A 21,461-nucleotide genomic window follows, 5' to 3' on the forward strand; every position below is an offset into this window, starting at 1 on the left:
TCTGTCTACGACTCGTGTGGTTGCTATGAATTAATGTTGTTGGTAAGGAGAATTGGAAGCATTCTCATTTCTAGATTACCTTTCAAATATTCAAATTCATGCACCAGTAGCATATGGCTAGAATTTTTTTTTCCCCTTCACTCAGATGTCTTCCAATGTGCTTCATTGAATTCCAAATCCACATCAGGTTTGAATTTTGAAAATGCCAACTGTATACTAACTGAATGTGAGAAATGAAGAAAACTTTCATAAATGTTTTTTTAAAAATAAATGGTGTTCTGTGTTCGGATAAAAACCAGCTGTATGGATTTTTTTTTCCCCCAGTTTGGTTCCCTCCCTTCTTGATACATTGAGGGGACAATGTTACCAGTGTATTCTTAGCTAATTTTCTGTAAGACAGACCCACAGTAGCACATCAGACATCAAAGGCGAATGGATCATGGTGGCTTTGGTGGCCACCTCTGCCATCTCCTCTGCTGACCAGGGAACGGCCTTGTCTGCCTCAGATGGCTGTAGAGGTGTCTGCTGTGTCCTCCAGACTGTCCAAAATCTGGGTCCAGGAATGATCTGACTCCACTTTCTTCCCAGTCAAGGTTGAGCTTAGTCTGTAGGTGCCATTTATGCTTTTGGCTCTCACTGCGTGAGAGATTCCCAAGCACTTTGGAACTAATAAAAGGGGGGATTTTAACTGCTCCTTTTCCCCCAGTAGCTGAGAGAATCAGTCTGGATGTGTGAGTTTCTGTATGACCTGTCAGAGGCACCCCCACAGGCTGGGAACAACCTTGGCAGTCCAATAAGGGGCAGTCTGAAGGACATTTTCAGGAAGTCCCTTGAAGCTGTAAGAGCACCGTAGGTTCTGGGATGCCCACCTGTGAGACACCTCCCTCCTCTGCCCCCCATCCATAATATACCACAGTCCACATGAACTGCCATTTATACCTTGTGTGTCTTCCAATCTAACTCACCATCAAGTGTAAAGTGAGAGATCATTTAATGTACCACTAAGAGGAAAAGCGCTGCCTACTATAATCAGATGCACTCATTTCTGAGAGTTCTCACGTAGGAAAATGTGCATTTTAAAATTGGCAAAATACATTTTAATGATGAGTTGAGTTGCAGTAGGGTCGTTGAGCTAATGCTAAGTTTTGCTAATTTTTTAAAATGATACAATTCTATCACAGAAAAAAGCAAAAACACCCATGTGCCCACTGCTTAGCTTTGGGAGAGCTCAACATTTGTCATGTTTGCTTCAAGTACTTTCTAAAAATAAAACATCCAGGATACAATCGAATTGTCCCTGCAGGTTCCTATCCCCATTTGACGTCTCATTTCTCCCTGTTCCCCCTCCCCCCGGGACCACCCTCTTGTGTTTGGTGTTTATCATTTCCACATGTCTTTGTAAACTTGTACTTATATCTTTGTACCCACAGACATATATTTAGTGTTTTAAAAACACAATTAGTTGGGACCTGGGATGGTGGCTCAGTGCTTGCCTAGCTTGTGTGAGGCACTGAGTTCAATTCTCAGCACAACAGATAAATAAATTAAATAAAGGTCCATTGACAACTAAAAAAAATATTTAAAAAAAATAAAAACGATTATTTGTCCACTAGTGTGAATCCCCTATTTCTTCCTTTCATTAGTAGAGTCCTTATGCTTTGAGTGGACAATTTCTGCTAGTGGTAGCCGAGGGACTTAACTTCTGGCCTATGAATGAATGTGGAAGGGATGAGTACAGCTTCTGGATTTTTCCTTGAAAACAAAGGAGCATATTCTTCATCTTCTTTCTCCTCTTTGCTTCTATCTAGGACAGGGACCAGGTGGCAGCAAGTTACTTTTGACCATATGACCATGCTAGAAGATAGTGAAGAACAAGATAGAAAAACCTGGGTCTCTTCCTTTACTCTGCCCATATCTTGGGCTGGTGCCTGAGAAGTAAACTAACAGGCAGACAGTCATTTTAATTGAAGCCAATGTTACTTAGTCTGTGTTAAAACAGTCCCCAAATATTCTACCTCATATGATTGACTTGCATTTTGTCTGTTTGGGGACTTGTTGTAATACAACTCCTATTTTTCTAACTGGAGCACATTACATTAAGTGAAATAAGCCAAGCACAGAAAGACAAATACCATGCATGGAAGCTAAAAAAGTTGCTCACAACCAGGTGCGGTGGTGCACACCTGTAACCCTAGTGGCTCGGGAGGCTGAGGCAGGAGGATCACGAGTTCAAAAGCAGCCTCAGCAAAAGTGAGGCTCTAAGCAACTCAGTAAGACCCCGTCTCTAAATAAAACACAAAATAGGGCTGGGGATATAGCATAGTTGGTATAGTGCTTGCCTTGCATGCACAAGGCCCTGGGTTCTAATCCCCAACACCAAACACACACACACACAAAAATACAAAATAGGGCTGGGGATGTGGCTGAAGGGTTGAGTGCTCCTGAATTCATTCCCTGGTACCAAAAACAAAAACAAACAAACAAAAAACAGTCACCTATAGTATTTGAAAGTACAAAATTATTATCTTGCTTTGCAAAATATCCTTTGCCATTTTTTGTTTTTATTGCTTTATTTATAATTAAAAAGAGTAAAACAATTTTTTAAAACGTTAACTTTTCTTAAGTAGAAGGGATTGGGATAAAATATATTTGTACAATTTATCACATACTCGGATTTTTTAAAAGGAAAAGATACATTTTACAGCTTCCTCAATGGCTGGTTATTAGTTTCCAGTCTTGGGCGGCCCTAACCCCATTGAGGGCATGTGAACTTGAGCTAACTTATCATTCTCCAGGCAGAGATAAAGGAAGCTCATACACACTGAGGACAGTTACTGGCTCTGTCCCCAACAAAAGATATTTAAAGCAGACTTTACAATGGCAATTTCATAACGAAAAGGAGAAGTTTCCATTTCCGGAAGAATTGTGTTCTCAAATCCTGACCAAGCACAAGAGTGAGGCCTTCCCGGTCAGTGTCTCTTTTCTCGGAGCTGCCCCCTCACTTCCCAACCTGCCTGTCAAACAGCGGCATGGCTACATCACCTTCCCTGGCTGTCCAGTCTTCTTGGAACTCTGGGTCAGGGTCCCATGCTGACTGGCATACTTGCTTTCTGGGGAGATGTCAAGTGGCCCACAGACTCTGTCCAGAGGGCCAGTGTCTTTGGTCAGAGCTACTGGTGGGTAACGGGGACCATCTCCATTTTTTTTTTCCTATTGCATTGACAGCCCAGTTGCTGCCTGATAAGAACATATCTACTAGCTTTGTCCTGATCTCCAGGTCAACTTGGCTTCTTGTCTTCAAGGCAGGTCTGGTTTTTGGTTTCCTTCTAAAGCACACATAGAACCATGTGCTATAAGGATCCTGGCTTCTGCTTTGGAGTGGCTGGTCTCCTCAGTGCCAGTCATACTAGATGTCCCTTGACCTTGACCCTCCCTTCGCCCTGTGCATGAAGCATCAGGTTTTTAGGTGAGAGTTTGGCTGACTCCCACAGTCTCTGCATTGCCTCTGTGAAAAAGATCCCCGAAGTCCCTCCCGCCATCTCTGTCCATTTCAGAACACAGTGGAGGCTCCCAGATGGAGTGGGAAGGTAAGTAAGCCCTGTTCTGGGTGAGACTCAGCAGGCTGAGTTTTGCCTAATAGCACCTTTAAGGTACATTCGTGGTGGAAACAAAGCAAAGTCCAAGAACACAAATGAGTTCCCTGAGTGGCAGCTGGAACCTCAGCTGTGCGAGTCCTGTGCAATCACAGGACAAGAGAAAAGAGGAGACAGAGGTGACCGGGAGTCAGTGGGAGCATTCTGGCCTGACTGAAGTTCACATTTCCTGTGAATTTTGCAACCTCAAAAAAAAAAAAAAAAAAAAAAAAAAAATGAAAATTAGATGTTAAAGTCCCCTGAACAGCAGTTCTCATATTGATTTGCCAGTTCACCAGAAATTCCATTTTGAATGTTCTTGCTTTCATTGCCAATCTCCCAAAGAAATGAACTTAATTTTAAAAGATTAAAATTAAGCATAAAAACTAAAATTTAAAAATAAGCTGGTGTGCCCATAGAAGGCTTGATTTACAAACTTTATAATGCCAAAGAGATGGGGGGGGGGGGAATCAAAGGACATTGCCATGTAAAAACACTCAAAAAGGTTTTAAATTATAGGCAAATTGCTCATTAGGTGACTGGCTTTAGGCTAATTGACCTAGAGTCAATGGCATCCAAAAGGCGACACTTTTGTGCTCAGGGACACTTTCTCAGGCCTGTGTTCATCTTTTTTTCAGACAAAATTCTAATCAGCTCTATTATTTGGTTTCTCAGCCCCTGGCATATTAGATGTGAATCAAAACAGGAGGGAACTGTGAAAGCCAGACCACTTTGCACAGCAAGAGGGCCAGCTGATACCCTGACAGCCAGGGAGGAGGAGGCCAGAGAAAATGAAAACGCATGTAGGAGAAGGAGGACCTCACCTCAGAGTGCCGTCTCTCCTGGAGGCTGACCTCCTCCCTTCCCTTCTATGGCTCCTGGGAGCACCTCTCTACCAATATGCAGAGGTTCATAATGCCGACCTCGTTATGAAAAATATTTATAACAGGCTAAACCATGAGCCCTGGACTTTGCCTAATCTGTCATTTTCTTCTGTGAGCCACGTTAGAAAGTTTTTATCAGAAGGGGTCAAGTCATCGACTCTTGGGTTGGAGTGTCCTCAAAACCCTTATTTCTGCCTTTCCCCTGACACCTCTCAAATAAGGCCCACACAATGATCTCTTTGGCTTTATGAACAGACCGACCGAGAAACAGTTCTATAGTCTGGAAAAATTCACTTCTTTGGAAGAACTCTATCACCAAAAGGTAGCATGACCAAACTCCGTGAATTCTTGATATCCAGGGGAGGAGGCAGGAAGATCCCACATCACTGTGAAATCTGCTTGTCATTATCTGATGACTGTGAGGGTGGTGAAGAAGCCATATAGTAAAAAGGTTTTACTCAAAAAGTAAAACAGAATGGGAGAAAGCATTTGCCCAACATCTATCTGATCAGGGATTAGTATCCAAAATATATAGAAAACTCCTAAAAACAATCACAATAAAACCGAACAACTTAATTCAAAAAGGAGCATAGCATAGCACTTGAATAGACATTCTCCAAAGATATGCAAATGGCCAAAACGTGCACACAAAAAAATGTTCAGCATCACTCACAAATAGGGAAGTGCACATCAATACTATAATGAAATACTACCTCACACCCACTGGCTACTGTTAAGGGGGGGGAGTGGCACAGTGTCGAAGACCAAGCAGAGGCAAGTTGGAGGCCAGCCTAGGCAACTTAGAGAGACCCTGGGTCAAAATTAATTTAAAGAGTCAAGGAGGGGGGCTGGGGATGTGGCTCAAGTGGTAGCGCAATCGTCTGGCATGCGTGCGGCCCGGGTTCGATCCTCAGCACCACATACAAACAAAGATGTTGTGTCTGCTGAAAACTAAAAAATAAATAAATTAAAAAAAAGAGAGAGAGATAGGAGTTGATTTACTTCAATGGAGAAAGTACTGGATAGGGAGTCAGGAGGTCAGATTTTAGGAAAAAAAAGAGTCAAGGAGGTAGTTTAGTGGTGGAGTTCAACCTCGAGTATGGGGAGGGGGGAGTTGAAAGCAGAGTCTTAAGATCTTTTACAGTAGCTAAAATGTGGAAACAATCCAAATGCCCAGCAACAGATGAATGGATAAGCAAAATATGATATATCCACATGAGAGAATATTACTCAGTTTTAAAATGGGAAGAAAATCCCAAGTTATGGCCCATGCCTGTAGTCCCAGATATTCTGTAGGCTGAGGTAAGAGGATAGCAATTTGGAAGACAGCCTCGGCAACAGTGAGATGTTGTCTCAAAAAACAAAATGGGGAAGGGTATCCAGGGTTTGAGGATGTAACTCAGGGTAGCATGCTCCTGCGTTCAATCTCCGGTACTTGGGTGGGGGGGCGGGGGGAGATAGGGAATTCTGACATATGCTACAACATGGATGAACTGTGAGGACATTATGTAAGTGAAATAAGCCAGTCACCAAAAAGTAAATATGGTGCGATTCCACTGGGACTGGGAAGTTATCATTGAATGGGTGCAGAGTTCAGTGTTACAAGATGAAACAGTTATGGAGATGAATGAGGGTAATGGTTGCACAATATTATTTAATATCACTGAACTGTACACCTAAAAGTTGTTAAGATGTTAAATTTGACATTTTATATATTTTATCACATTTTTTTTTTTAAATGAGAGGGGGTGGCAGACTGACTCAGGATGTGAAATGGCTTACTTCCTCAGGAGCTGACTGTTTTATCACTGCTGCTTGCTGCTCCCAATCCCCCTGCACCTCCAAAGCCCCAGGAGCACCCAACCATCTTTCCACTCTAAGCACCTCTTTGAGAATTGGTGCTGGGACTTAGGTTTGGGTGTAGGCTGAGATGATCTGCTTTGGAGCCCGGAGTTGACATAAAGGCTAGGCCCTCTTCTCACATCCTTGGGAGAAGAAAATGGGTGGGTGAGGATAAAAGGAGAGAGAGCCTAACTTCAACCATCAGCCATAGTTAATTCCCAAATTGATTAATCTGGCACATAGGCTCTGTCCTCATCTTAGTATTGTTGCTATAGTTATTCACAACCAATTGCATGGCGAGTGCTCTTGGGGACAGCATGGCCCATGGAAAGAACATTGGACCAGGTGATAGAAGACAAGGTTCTACCTTGTGACCTTGGACCAGTCACTAATTTTCAGAACTTTAGAGTATCTTCTGAGAGATGAGATTGGTGATATCCGGTGTATTAGTCATCAGCTTTTTGTCACTGTGACCAAAATATCCGACAAGAACAACTTAGAGGAGGAAAAGTTTATTTTGGGCTCAGGGTTTCAGAGACTTCAGTCCATGGTTGGCTGACTTCCTTGCTCGGGGCCTGAGGTGAAGCAGAAACATCATGTTTCAGAAGGGCACGGCAGAGGAAAGCTACTCAGCTCGGGGCAGCCGAGAAGCTGGGTTTGGAGAGAGAGAAAGAGATAAAACAGTCCAAAGGCATGCCCCCCACCTTCTTCCCCCAGCCACACCCCAACTGCCTAGTTTACCACCCAACAGTCCATGAATATTATTAATCCATCACGTAAATTAAGCCACAGATGAGGTTATAGTTCTTAATAATCTAATCATTTCACCTCTGAACGTTCTGGCACTGCCTAACACATGAGCTTTGGGGGCGACACCTTATATTCCAAACCAAAGCACCCACCAAACTAATTCATGGATTTCTCTTGATAGTTCAGTGGGGTAACCTATGTGAAAAGGCCCAACACCAAAGGGATATGGAAACAGCAGGGCACAGTGAGCGCCTACTGTATGCATTGCTTTGGCTCTTCTCCTTAAGTTTGTAAATACTGGTCAGTTAGTTAAAGGATAATCTCCACCTGCCCTACTGAAACTTAGACTAGGCTCTGTACTGGACTCTAACCTTGTCTTGAGATTGCTTTTAAAAAAGACATATTTCCTTAACCAATAAGGTGAATATATGTCTATTTTCTGTTTTGCTTTATCTTAGGAATGAGTCAATTATTATTGTCATAGTAAACAGCCAAGAATGATTCAATTTAGGAAGATCTTGCTCATCTTTTATAAGATAATTTTGCCATAATCCCCACTGATAAAGTAGTGGTTTCTTTAAAACATGCCATTTCAGGGTCACGGAGTTACACTTTTAAAGCCTACAATTGATTGTTTAGTGCGAAAATTGTATTCAAGTGAAGCACATCAGCATGCAAATCTAAAATGTGGCCATTTTCATCTAGATTGAATATTATTAACTAGCCCAAGGGATAGGATGTAATTAAAATTTTTGAACAGCTTATTTTTGTCTACTGTGATGAGTATAACCCCAGTATTTAAAGGGGCTTACCAGTGCAAATAATGGGAAGATAGCCCAATGTACCAATCACTACACATTTTGGCTTTTTGGTTGAAGGAGCGAGTTCGACTTTTCTCCACAGGTCCAAGTATTGATAAGGACAGAGATTTAAACTTGAAGCAAATGAGAGAATATTCAGGTGACAGGAAAATTCCATTTCTTTCTGAATAATAGAGATTCCATCTCCTTACTGACCCTTACGAATATCTTGCTTGCATGAGTTTAGAAACAAAAACCCAGTGAGACAGTTGAAGCCCTGGGTGAGAGTTTATGCTTTTGCCTAATTAAAACAACTGGACATAAAGCCTCAAGTTGGAAGGGAGAAGAACTCTTAGCTTGGATCCACTTCAGGAAGTTTCCACGTTCTCTCTCACCTTTCACAGTACCCACAAACCTCATTTTGGGTAGCATGTTTATTCTAGTGCAATTCCACAATTACTCTTCGGTGAGACAAAGATGTTCACTGTGTCTGCCCTGCCCACATCATTTTAAAAGAAAGACAAAGTTCTCCTTTTCTCCCAGGACAAGTTAGTGAAAGGATCCATGGCAGAGCTGCAACCACCTAAGTAGACACCCAGCAGGCATGGTTGGGACCACGGCTCATTTCAGCCATCCATATTTCCAGGTGTACCATATGTATTTAGTACATCATTTGATAATGCTAAAAAAATATTAAAGCAGTGTGAGACTAAAGGAGAAAGAAGATGAATGTTAGCATTCCCCTGGGGTTCATGGGTGAAGGAATTAACACAGCGTGGCACTCTACCCTAGCTGTGTTTGTTTCCATGGCAACAGCTACGTACATGTTTCAGACTATCTACAGTGACACAGTTGCAGAAATAGTAGCTTGCAGGTTTCTGATATCGCATCAGTGGACAGGCGGCATGCACTATATTAAGTAAGTGTAAAAGAATTTAAAATATAGCTCTGGATTCAGATGTGTCTCAGCCCAGCTGAGCAATGTATCGGGGGTTGAGGCATCCCCTTCTGCAAGACAGCAAAATCTGGGCAAAGTTGAAAGTTGCAAGATTGCAGTCAAACAATTGTCCCGGCATGGGTAAATATCATCAAATGAAACAAATGTGAGTGACTTACAAAGGTAAGAAAATGGCTTTGGCAGATGACAGAATGAAGAAGGATATTGACAAGGGAAGTTCATTTTTGCGTGGGGTGGGGGGTAGTGATGGGTAAGGAATGAAAGGCTTGGGTTGAAAATAGCTGAGTCTGTAAGCACACCTAATGTGCAAAGAATCTTTAACAGCTGCTGAGTTTATGGCAACTAAGGTCTTTGAATGTCTTGTTGTAGAAATTGCTTTTATGTAAAAATGATCAGTTGAGGAGCAGAGAGGTTGATCAGGTGTGCAGTTAAAAGGAAATTGGGGCTCCATTGTCTTTTCAGAATGCTTATGTAAATACCTCTGTTCTCTCCAGGATGACCCTGGTTTGTCTTTGACATTTGCTGCCACTTTTTAGTACCATTTGCCGGTATCTGCGTTTATATTATGCCGCCACATTGTAGCCTGATATGACTTTAGTGTTGGTTAGAGAGCAACCAAGCAAAGATGATAGACTTTGTAAGTGTGTGACTTTGCAACCAAATTGTACGGTAATTTAGGAGAAGCCTTCCAACCGGCATTTATTTACGTGCCAGACCCCTACTTTTGAATAGCAGCCTAGGTATTACGCTAATGGCTTTCAATGTGCACGTTAGGATTGCAGGAGCTTTCAAGTTACGTTGGAGTTAATTTTTATTGAGTTTTTAATGTCAAAATATTTTTATTTATGCCCGTTACTCAGTGTAAGCCTACATTTACCTTATGCTGTAGTTTCATTATTCGTGTATTAGTCAAAAGAATGTAAAATGGCACGGTAATTTAAGCTGATCTGTTCATTTGAGGAAGATTAGTTTTCTGACCGTAGGTAGATTTTTTTTTTTTTTTAAAAGCAGTTCATGAAACTCTTTTGGTATGTATGAGACTGTTTGGGGTTTTTTTTAATAAGTTTATTTTATTTGTTTATTTTTTTATGTGGTGCTGAGGATGAAACCCAGTGCCTTGCACATATTAGGCAAGCGCTCTACCACTGAGCCACAACCCCACCCTGGGTTTTTTTTTTTTTTTTTGGGGGGGGGGCTTGGTTTGGTTTCTAAGTGCACAGGGAATGATCTCCAGTACCTACTGCGTCTTATACCTCCTGGTAATTATTTGATTGGATGTTGAGAGAACGCCTCTGGGGTTCTCCAGGCTTCTGAACACCTGGGCATGTAGAAAGCTGGGACAGGTTTTGAATTATAAATCAGGTACTTGAACCCTGAAATGTTCAACTTCCCAGATGAATATTTTTAGGATCTCACCTTTATGATCACACCTTTTTATGATCTCAAATTAACATCGAAGCTGCCCATGTGTGCCCGTGTGTGGCCAGTCCAGGCAACCCTGAGAAGGAAGTGAAGTTTGTGGCTTCCATGGGGCACTTTTTCATGGTGGCTCATGCCAAAGGCAGCTCACTTCTTGGAACAAGAGCTCCTTTGCCCCCTGCCATCCTTACTTTGATGGAGGCTGAAGACACCGACCCATCTTTGGGGTTGGTGGGGTAGAAGATTTGCAGTCTGCCTTCCCCGTGTGCTGACATCCCTGTCGTGGGCCCCGTGCACACCCACGTGTTGGGGGTGGGCAGCATCTCCCTGTGGCAGCTGAACTATGCCACCTGCACTTTCCCCCAGGCAAAGGGACCAAACACCACGGGTATGTGAGAGTTCGTGTGATGTTCTCTTATGGAGTGTGAGGATCCTAAAAACTCAGGATCATGAAGCTGGGACTCTGAAATTGGAAATCAGAAGTTTCAGCGAATAACTTGGGATAGCAAGTTCACTTTTTATGTCTTGGGAGTGCTAGAGCAGCCCCTCCCAATCCTTGGCTTGTGTGTGTATTTTTCTCGTCATCTTGAAATATTTTCCAGTGTGAAAACAAAACAAAGTAAGACATCAGTCTGTGTCATGTTATGTTAACCCTTTCATGTAAGAGTAGAAAAACCCATAAACCTACATATAAACTTCAGACTGACCCATCATTTGAAGGCAAAACTCTGGCAGTGTTGTAGCAAGCTTAATTGCTTCCATTCAGATTGCCAGGAAATTGATTTGGAAAAAGAAAGAAATTTTTTGAGGCATTCCCAAATAGTTTGCAGCATGGAATGAATAAGAACAAAATGAAGGTACCACCAATCTTGGCTGGCAGTAGAATCGCCAGCATAAACTTCCGGAGGCATAGCTCCTTTGGATTCTCCACTGCTCAATGACTTCTGAAGGCACCCGATGACCACAGAATAAAGGCCAATCCGTTTGTTGGTGTCCAGGGTTTTCCACCGTGAGTCCCTGTCCAGCTCCTATCCTCACTATTTCCCCTCTTCCTTGGGCATCCTATGCTGCTGCCTCAGGGCACTAAACGCTGTGTCCCTGTCATACTTGGAATCTTCTAGGCCTTTGCTCTTGCTCTTGCCTCTACCCAATTGCCTTTACTTCTATCTTTGTTTCTGAAGCCCAGCTTAAATTCCAGTTCCTCCTCCACAGAAGCTTTCAAATCTCCCCTTCAACCTTAGTGGTATGATAGCTCTGTTCTCCATATTCCTGTGCCAGTTTCTTTGTCTTCCATTGTGGTCATATTTCATTAAAGATTAGTTGTGACCAGGTATGGTGGTGCATACCTGTAATCCCCCCAGCTGCTCCAGAAGCTGAAGTGGGAGGATTACAAATTCAAAACCAACCTGGGCAACGTAGCAAGACCACTTCTCAAAAATACATATGTGTGCATATGCATACATATATTATTAGTTGTATATCTGCTTAAGTATCTTGTAAGGTATAAAAACAAGGTCCGGCTGGGCACAATGGCCCACACCTGTAATTCCAGATACTTAGTAGCCTGAGACAGGAGGATCCCAAGTTTGAAGCCAGCCTAGGCAACTTAGCAAGACTCTGTCTCAAATTTTTAAAAAATTATAAAAAAGACTGGGAATGTAGCTCAGAGGTAGAGCACCTCTGGGTTCAATCCCTAGTACCATTAAAAAAAAAGAAGAAGAAAGAAAGATACCACTTTCAAAAAAATACTAAAAACAAGGTCCATGGCTTATGTGCTTTTTAAGGTTTTGCCATACACAGATCAGTAATTCAAACTACTGTATTTAATTGACATCTTATGACATCTTAAAACATTGTAAAGATAGACATTGTTACACAATCCTCAAATGCTTATGTTCTTTGCTCAAAGGGGATTTACTGGATACTGAGATTCCTAAGGCTGTCACAGCACCAAGCATCTGGACTCATGAGGCCACTTTCAGATGCTTCCAAACTTCCAGCTGTTTGGCATCGCCAAGCACAGTAACCAGGTGAACTAGGGAAGTGTTTGCGTTTTTTCATAGAATCATAAGATGTTTCGAGCTGGACAGGACCTTGGGGAGCTAAACTCCTTGCAGAATAGAGGAGAGAATTTTGAACCTGAACTCCTAAGTGACTTTTACCAGGTTCACGGTTGTTTGGAGCCCCAGCCTACCAGATCTCTATGTCCCACCTCTAGTGAGCCTTCCTAGTGGTGGCTTCAGGTGCCACTTCAGTTATTAGCTCCACTCTTGCTTTTCCACCTGTCATCACACGACAGGCTGTTAACTGACTCTTTGCTAAAGACTGATATCATTGGGTTAAAAATGAAAACCAAAGGGGACCAAGATTTAAGCTCAGGGGAGCTGGGAGCAAAGCTAATAATTCCTTAGCTGTTGCCTCGCTGAGGACTCAGCAGCTGCTGAATTCAGTCAAGTTCAGACCCTTAAAAAGAGTGGAAAAAAGAAACCACATACTTTCCAGTGCCTGGGCACCGCATAGCGGGGCCAGCTGGGCGCAGTGCCTTGGCAGAAAGATTCTTCTGTTTCAGAAATCCGAGTCCCCGACCTTGCAAACAGGGAGGGGCGCACGGCTGCCCTGTGCCTGGTGGGGTGACTCCTGCCCAGTTATACCAGACACTGTTCCTATGCGAAGTCCATGAGGATCTCCAGCAAGAGTCGGTCTCCCTGTTGACACAAGAGCTTGCTATCTCAGGAGAGATGTGTGAACGTGGCTGGGACGCCATGTGTCTGAGGTTGACAGTCTTTTTCAGAGGAACTCTTGGTTTCTATATAAACGTGTGCGTTCTCCTGCCCAGAGTCAGCCTGTTAAGGGAATAAAGTGCAATTCAGGTTTCCGAGTTGGAAGCCTGATTAATCTCTCTGCCAGTTACATATGGAAATAAATTAGTAAGTGGTCCATCTGGGATTAAACTACTGCAGAGAAGATAAATTATTGCCATTGTATACATCCGTGTTGTTGAAGACTGAGTTGTGTTCACCAGGAGCTGCTGAATGATAACTGGATGGAGGTTCTATTGTGGTCACTGGATAAAAAAAAAAAAAAATGTTTTTTCAATGTTGGGGATCAAATCTATGTATGGCCTTGTACATGCTAAGTATACCACTACCACTGAGATGCATCCCTTGCCCAGGAATAAAATCTAAAGAAAAAAAAATTACAAGCAAAAATTCACCTTAAAATGTTTCTTGGGAAAATAGATTGGTCGATGCCAATTTTCTTCCTCAAAACTGTTATATCTGCAAACATTTTAAAGGAGAGTCCCAAGGGCATAAGGAACATTTTAGTTTTATATTTTCAAAGGCCAATACAATAACAAGTGTTAATTAGTACCCAGTGTTTCATTGAGGAGGGCAATTCTATATGACTGTGTAGGAGTGCATGTTATAATTTGCATAGAAACGTTATATCTATTTTCTTATTTAAATTAAAGAGGGCAGGGCAGGTCAATGCCTTTCTTTCTCAATAGATGAAAAACTAAGGTGTACGGGTTTAGCGCCTTGCCCATAATGCCTCAGCTGGTGAAACGGCAGAGCTGGGATAAGCAAGCAGATATTGCCGCTTCTGTACCAGCTTCGTTTCAAAGGCTTGGTGTGACATCTAAAACATTATCAGAGTCCCATCCATCATCTTACCAACATCAGGAAATAAGGCATCTATGTATATTAATTGTCTAGAAGCAAAAGCCCTAACTTCTTGATCATGAAAAGCATCTTTTCTCCAACTGAAGATGTCCCTAGTTAGTTCAACTTTTTGGAGGGGACTCAGGCCCACCGCTGTCAACTGAAGTTATTTTATAAACTTAAAACTGAGATGGCCTCAGGGGTTTTTTATGTGTGGTAACATTTTGCCCCTTTGCAGAATAGCCTAGGGCTACTGTGACATCCACATTCTTGTGCCTACTTCAAACTTTTCTTTTGTGTTCTTCCTTCTGGGCAGACCTTCAGCCCTGTGAGTCTTGAAGCAGTTGAGAATCTCCATTCTGGAAAACACAGTGTGAAAGTGCACTGGATATAGAAATCCTTAAGTCACCTAGTATACCAGACAGGAGTTTTTCTAAAGATAAGCATCAGTGCAGTCTGGTGGTCTTACACAAGAAAGAAGCTACAGGTCCAGCTTTGACCCGCCTGTGTTTGGAAGTAAACTCATCTCTCTCAGATCACCTTCAGATTTCTCACTTATCAGCCAGATCTGGTTACTCCACATCCCAGGGACTCTCATGCTTCAGCTGTTGCCTGTTCCCGCCTGTCCCTATCTGTCCCAGTTTTAAGACCCATTATTACTGTCATAGTCTTCATGACATTTTCCCTTTTACCATAAACCTCCACCCCAACCAGAGACAAATGTGCCTCTAAAACCCTCTAACCAGTAGAAGAAACCATGCTGTGATACTTGAACGTCTTGCAGGGACTTCATCTCCTTCATCTCTGACTCTTCCTCCTTCCCAGTTCCTTGCTCAATATTTCATTTTTAATTGGCACATAAACATGAAATAGAATAGGGTAATTTTACTTTTCAACAACGGGTTAATACATTTGAAGGAGTGGATCATTGAATGTCCTGGAGGCATATTGGAATCACGTGCAAAAAAACAGATTTCTGGGCTTCATGACCAGATTTTCTCATTCGGTGAAACCTGGGTTGAGGCTTAAAATTTGCAGGTCCAGCAAGCTCTTGAGTGATGTCAATGCTGCTTCTTCAGGGATCACAGTTTGAGAATCACTGATCCAATGAATATGTTATTCCTAACATTCTCTTACTCATGATCGTAGGATAATACCATTCTTTTCATTGGAGAGTTTATTGATTTATCATCCTTGAAGCCTGGACCAAAAAAAAAAAAAAAAAAACCTTCCATCAGAAATTATTACACAATCTTTCTCTTGTACCAATTTTCTTATTTTGCAATGTATCAGTTAACTGTGGCTCAATCACTGCCACCCATTCATTGAGCTCATCTCCGGGACTATAGCCAGAGTAATTGCATTTTACAACAGAGTTGAGGGTTGTTGACTTTGTATCTGTGTACATGGTTTACCAAGTAGACAGAGGCTGGTCCATGGGGTGGAGCATTGGTCTCCAATGCTTGTTGGTGCGTTGATGTCTTCCTTTGGATGGACGTGTGTTTCAGAAGCAGCTGTAGTGAAGGAAAATGATCTCACAGATGTCTCACTGGCAGTCATACCGAAATCAAATGATCTTACAATGTCTATGGCATGTATTTTCAAATTTCTGGGTCCTCTTATGCCCTATGAGGCAGTTTCAAAAACACTCCATCCTGAAAGCTTCAGTGCTTCAATAACTATCCAAGAAATAAAGAGGTTCTGTGGCAATTGACTTTTTCACTGAAGTGTGTCATTTTCCAGGGTCGGGCCACAGAGGACATCCATTGTGGTTGTGAGGGCTCTCTGCTCCTCTCCTCTAATTCTGTCTTCCTTTTCTTCCTCTCCACCAGCCTCTAGAAGCATCCTGTCATGATGATGGAGGCCCCTTCGTCCTTTCTGTGACGGGAGCTGGAGCAATGCTGACCTCGGTTTCCTGGACCCATTCGGACTCAGGTAATCACACTCTGCTTCCCTTCCCCATTTCCGCACCTTACATGGGTTTACATCGAACAAACGAAACTCCAAAGCTATATCTAAATGCAAATGCAAAATTGATTGTTTCTCCCTTCATTGGTATCTTCCCCTCCTCCCCTCAATCTTCTTAATGATCAGTTCATGCAGCTGATCAGACTGACAATGTGGTCAATCCAATTTAGGCATTAAGATGATTGAAAACATTGAATCACATCTTTACTTAAAATTCTGGTGTGTTTGTAGATGCACAAAGCAACTGAAACATCACTAGGAATTTTCATGTAGAAACTACTATAGTGCCTCTAAATTATCTTCTTTCCCAGAATACTATGTTTAATTGTAGCAATCTTTCTAATGATTTGTACCTTTTAGTTGCATTCAATAAGTATTATTGAATATCTGTTGTGTGTTCTTGGGACAGATGAGGATAAAAAAAAATAAAAGTACAGAGCTTGGGATATAGCTCAGTTGGTAGAGTGATTGCCTCATGTGCACAAGCCCTGGGTTCAATCCCCAGCACAAAAAAAAAAAAAAAAAAAGTACAAGGCTGGTTCCTATCCTCAAGCAGCTCACAGTTTTACAGAAGACTCTCAACTTGATCATGAGAAAATGGCACTTGGTGGGGCTTAACTTAGGGCAGCGCTGTGCACTATCACCCACTGCTCCAGGGAATTGAGAGACTTCCAGGATTAGGGTTGAAATAATTAGGGAAGAAGTCATGGACCTCAATAGCTTTGTGGCTATTCATTTGGCCAGGCAGCTGGAGGAGGATGACATGGCACTTTGATGGGAGGACACCCTGTGGGCCTTGGTAGTGTCCCTGATCCTCTGCCTCAGCCAGAGCCAGACTCCCCTTTCAGGTCTGGGTTCCATAAGGATCCTGGAGTAGAGCCATTGGGGAGACCCACCTGGAGGGGACTTGGCTGACAGTGTCTTTCAAGGGACAGTGGCCACTATGGCGTAGCTCTGGCTTGGCTTCTGCCTTGCTGGTCTTCTCTGCTCCTCTGAACCTGCCTACACCCTGCCTCTGCTTATCCACCTGATTATTTGCTCTTCTCATACACACCTGACTCCCTTCCTCCGGGTGCTCTGTGGCATGCCTGGCTTGGCAGTTCCCCGGGATGAACCACAGGCTGAGTGAGATCAGCACCTGGCACTCACCTGTGTGATTCTGAGCGTGGAAGTGGAGTTAGAGAGTAGACAGCATAAGCCAAGAACATGAGTTTGTACCTTGGGATGCGGAGTGTCTCTTGAAAGCTCTGAAATCCCAAAGTCAAGGAGGGAATCAAGGCCAAAGCTGGAACACAGTTTTATATGGGGAACAAGATGCATTGGTTATGTTGGGGATGGAGCAGTAAATCCTGCCCACAACTGGCTCTTTTCCAGTGTTGCTTTTTGTCCATCTAGGAAGGCAGTAGTGGCTTCTGCTGACCCGGGTTTTAAAGCTGCTACTGAGAGTGGTCAGCCAACATTCCTTCTCTTCCTGTCACACTGTACTCTGACCACACTGCACCTTCCTGAGCATGCCCAAGAGCCCAAGCCCTCACTGCCTGGGGGGTGTGGCCTCCTGGAACCACATCCCTGGTCAGCAGCCAGCAGGCAGTGGAAGAACTAGAATAACAACAGTATTTGTGCCCTCCTCCCCCTGAACTGATTGCCCCGAGTCTTGCCACATCCCTTCTAAACCTGGGCTAGGGGTCAGTAAACTACATTCAGTCCCTGGGCCAAGGATAGCCCATGGCCTCTTGGTGCATGGCAGATAACTAAGAAGGGTTTTTGCATTTCTAAACAGTTGGAAAAAAAAATTAAAAAGAAAACTAAAATTTTGTACCTCATAAGAATTCTATGGAATTCAAATTTCAGCATCTAAAGTTTTATTGGAACACAGCTATGGTCATTCATTTCTGGATAATCAATGGCCGCTTTTGTATTACAATGACGGAATCGAATAGTTACAACAGAAACCATAAACTATCAGGCCTTTTACATAGGAAGTTTGCTAACCTCTGGCCTGAGTAATTGTGTGCCATAAGCATTTGCAAAATTAGAGGTTGGGGACTTGTCTCCCATTAAGAGAACAGAATTGAACTAGGTATGGGGGCACACGTCTATAATCCCAGAGAATCTCACATCTATAATCCTGTGAATCTCAGACCCAAGGATCAAAAGTTTGAGGCCAGCCTTGGCAACTTAAAGAGACCCTGACTTAAAATAAAAAACAAAAAGATCCTGGGGACATAGCTCAGTGGTTCAATCCCCAGTACCACAAAGAAAATAAAGGGGTGGTGGGGGGGAATGAAAAAAGGATTGAAGAATGAGGGGGATTAAAATAGGAAAGAGAGAAAGGGAGGGACTTTTAGAGTGATATTGGATATTGATCACACTCCAGTTGCATTTTTCCACTTATCTCTTAAACTTTCAATTAAATTTAATCTATCATGGAGGCCACCTCATCTTAGGAACTCACATACACTGTCCGTCATATCTTTAAATGAGGCATCCAGGCTTCTTGGATTAACCTAGCAAGTGAGCCCCAAATGAAAACAGATCATATACATTAGGCATTTTACTTTTTTTTTTTAGGCATTGGATGTGAGCTATTTCATTTTAAACCAAATAAATATTTGGTTTTAAATCAAGTAATCATTGAAGGTTTACCATGAACAAGCTATGACATTTGAACTTGGCAACATTTTAACATTTTTTTTTCCCACCCACTAGAATTTTATGATACTGCTGAATGAAAACTATGTTAAAAGTTGGAGAAAGGAGTTCTAATCTTACTAACTGGCTGAGACAGGAAAGTTCCCAGGATTTTAGGATAGAAAGTATCTCCTAAATCTCAGGGGTTTCATACAACAAAATAGAAGCATGTTTTATTTTCTCTAGAATTAAGGAAGTAATGAAAAACTACTTTTTGAATATACAGAACTGAATTCATATACGCAAGTTCAAATCTGGCCAGGTTGACCTCAGCTTGCTGGGGAAGATATTGTCTGGAAAATCAACGTAAGTACCCAAGAGTTCTGGGTGCTTGACCACTGAACCACATCCCCAGCCATTTTTATATTTTATTTTGAGTAAGAGCCTTGCTGAATTGCTGAGGCTTGCTTTGAACTTGTCGTCCTCCTGCCTCAGCCTCCACAGCTGCTGGGATTACAGGCATGAGCCACCATGCCTGGCTGAGAGTTCTGATTTTGATAAGACTTTCTCATTCGCCTTGCCTCAGACCTGGGAAATCTTGATGCTGTCTATCATCAGAGCATTTATGATACTACAAGCAGCTTAAAGCAAGTTTCTCAAACATTAATGATCAAACAAAATCACATGAGGAATCTTGTTAAAATGCAGATTCTGATAGGAGGTCTGGATTGGTAATTGAGATTTTGCATTTCTGACAAGCTCCCAGGTAAGGCATTGGCCAGGTACGATGACATACACATTGCTGGTTCCAGACAACATGTAGCAAGGGCTTAAGCTGCAGTGGTTCTCAAATGTGGTAACTGGATTAGCAGCATCACCATGGAAACTATGGTACAAGTTAGGGATGTGAGTTCTAATTGCATTAACTGGCTGATCCAGGGAAGGCTATGGGATACAAGGTGAAAAGTACATCCCAAACCTCAGGGGATTAGCACAACCAATGAGTGGGCCACTTTCCCACTCATTCTGGGTTGGGTTGTGTCACTGGTTCCCCTTGCTCCAGTGTTTGGGGGCTGTAAGCCCCTTGCATCTTATGATAGCTATGTTTCTGAACGTGACTTCCTGGCTACTGCAACACGTGGGGAAAAAAAAAAAAAAGAGTCAAGAATTCACACCCATTCTTAAATGCTTTGGACCAAAATGGACTCAAGGGCTCTTCTACACCACAGCTCATTGACCCAGGCTGACTTTCTCTTTCTGTCCATTCCCATCACTCCCTACCCTGGCATGGACAAGGGCAGCTTGTTTTAAAACTGGGCACTGCATTTTACATGGAGAACAGATTTTAGTTGAAGTCTAGGATGGAGTAAAACCCTAGTCACTGAAGACCTGTCACGTGTTGAGCTATTAATCCAGACAGATGCTGTCCCCACATTAACAAGCAGGAGAGATTGAGTCCAAGGGGTTTATTTACAACTCTTTATTTAAAAGAGAAAAGAAGGGGGCTGGGTTGTGTCTCAGTGGTAGAGTGCTTGCCTGGCATGTGTAAGGCTCTGGGTTCAATCCCTAGCACCACAAAAAACTAAGTAAACAAAATAAAGGTATTGTGTCCATCTACAACTAAAAATATTTTTAAAAGAGAGAGAGAGAGAGAAAAATGGAAAGAAAGAAAAATACCAACCACAACCAGAGAGCAAGGTGCCTGTAAAATAATATTAAACAAAAAAGCTATCTACTCGCAAGGCTGTGTATTGTAATTTCCCTGGTTTCCAGCCCTTCTAATCAGTGTTCACAACTGAACCCATGGAATCAAAGGGAACAGTGGCTGGAAAATGAGCCAAACATAGTCATCTATTGCATTGCTTGCTTCAGGAAACAACCCCCCCCCCCGAAAATTATACTTGTGGTTTCTAAATGTACAAAGAAAACGAAAGGAATTCCATTATGAAAGAAAGATTAGATGGAAATTTCTAATCCTGTCTCATAAACAATATAGGAATAACTTTAAAATATTCTGCTTTAAGCATGCATTTAATTTGTGCTCTGGGAACCAAATAATGTTGCCAAGATAAAACATTCTAATAATGATTTATGTAAATTTATTTGTACAAAGTAATGGTGTAGTTGCCTATAGCAAATTGCTTGGAATATGAAATGACATTTATGAGGTCTTCTTTTTTTTTTTTTTTTTCCCTCCTCTGAATGAATACAATGGAGTAAATGAGATACACAGGAAAAAAAAAAATGTTCAAACTGGAGTCTGATGCAGAGATAGCTGGACAGGTTACAGAGTGTGAGCAGTCAACAGACCCAATTCAATATGGTTTCCTTTGAGGTTCTCATGATTTAAATCATTGTTAGACGACAGCGTCTTGGAAGGCTGGAACCCTATATTTCAGTGATCATGAACTGCTCAGATGCCAAAGCTCTTTAAGAATAGCCAGTGACATCTCCTGTTCTGAAAACCCTGACAGTTAGTTCCCTTTCAACATGGGGTATGAACAAACCAGAGGTAATTGAAATAGGGCAATTAATCTCAGTTCCTAGTTACTTATTACTAAGGAAAGTTATGTCGGAGTCATAAATGGGGTCCAAATGTTGAGAAAACAAACCAAACCAAAGACTCCTGAAGACTGATTCATAGCCCTACAGGCAGTTTTCCTAGTTAGCAATTTTGATAACGCTCTAGTGTCTCCGGGAAATAGTTAATTAAATGGAGACCCCCACACCTGTAACAGAGAGAGCTTCTGGGTACATACTTGGGCTTTATACATGACCACTGTAGTTTTCCATAATCTCTACACTGTGGGGAAGGTATGGCATGAACAACTTTGTCTTAGCAGGTATTTAATTTTTCCACAAAGTATTTTTACCATCACACTTGGTTGTCACAATCATTTTTGTGATAAGAGTTT

General features: G+C 42.2%; 1 protein-coding gene across 5 annotated transcripts in view; it reads left to right on the plus strand.

The window, feature by feature from the left end:
* Foxn3 (forkhead box N3) overlaps nucleotides 1–21,461 on the plus strand; it is a 392,487-nt gene that overhangs the window by 93,592 nt on the left and 277,434 nt on the right. For all 5 annotated transcript variants that reach the window (XM_027931570.2, XM_071607611.1, XM_071607612.1 and 2 more), the window contains exon 2: nucleotides 15,780–15,882. The gene's annotated coding sequence lies outside the window, so the exon portion shown is untranslated. The remainder of the gene's footprint in view (nucleotides 1–15,779; nucleotides 15,883–21,461) is intronic.

The sequence above is a fragment of the Marmota flaviventris genome, chromosome 2, assembly GCF_047511675.1.
Source record: "Marmota flaviventris isolate mMarFla1 chromosome 2, mMarFla1.hap1, whole genome shotgun sequence".
Classification (NCBI taxonomy): Eukaryota; Metazoa; Chordata; class Mammalia; order Rodentia; family Sciuridae; genus Marmota; species Marmota flaviventris.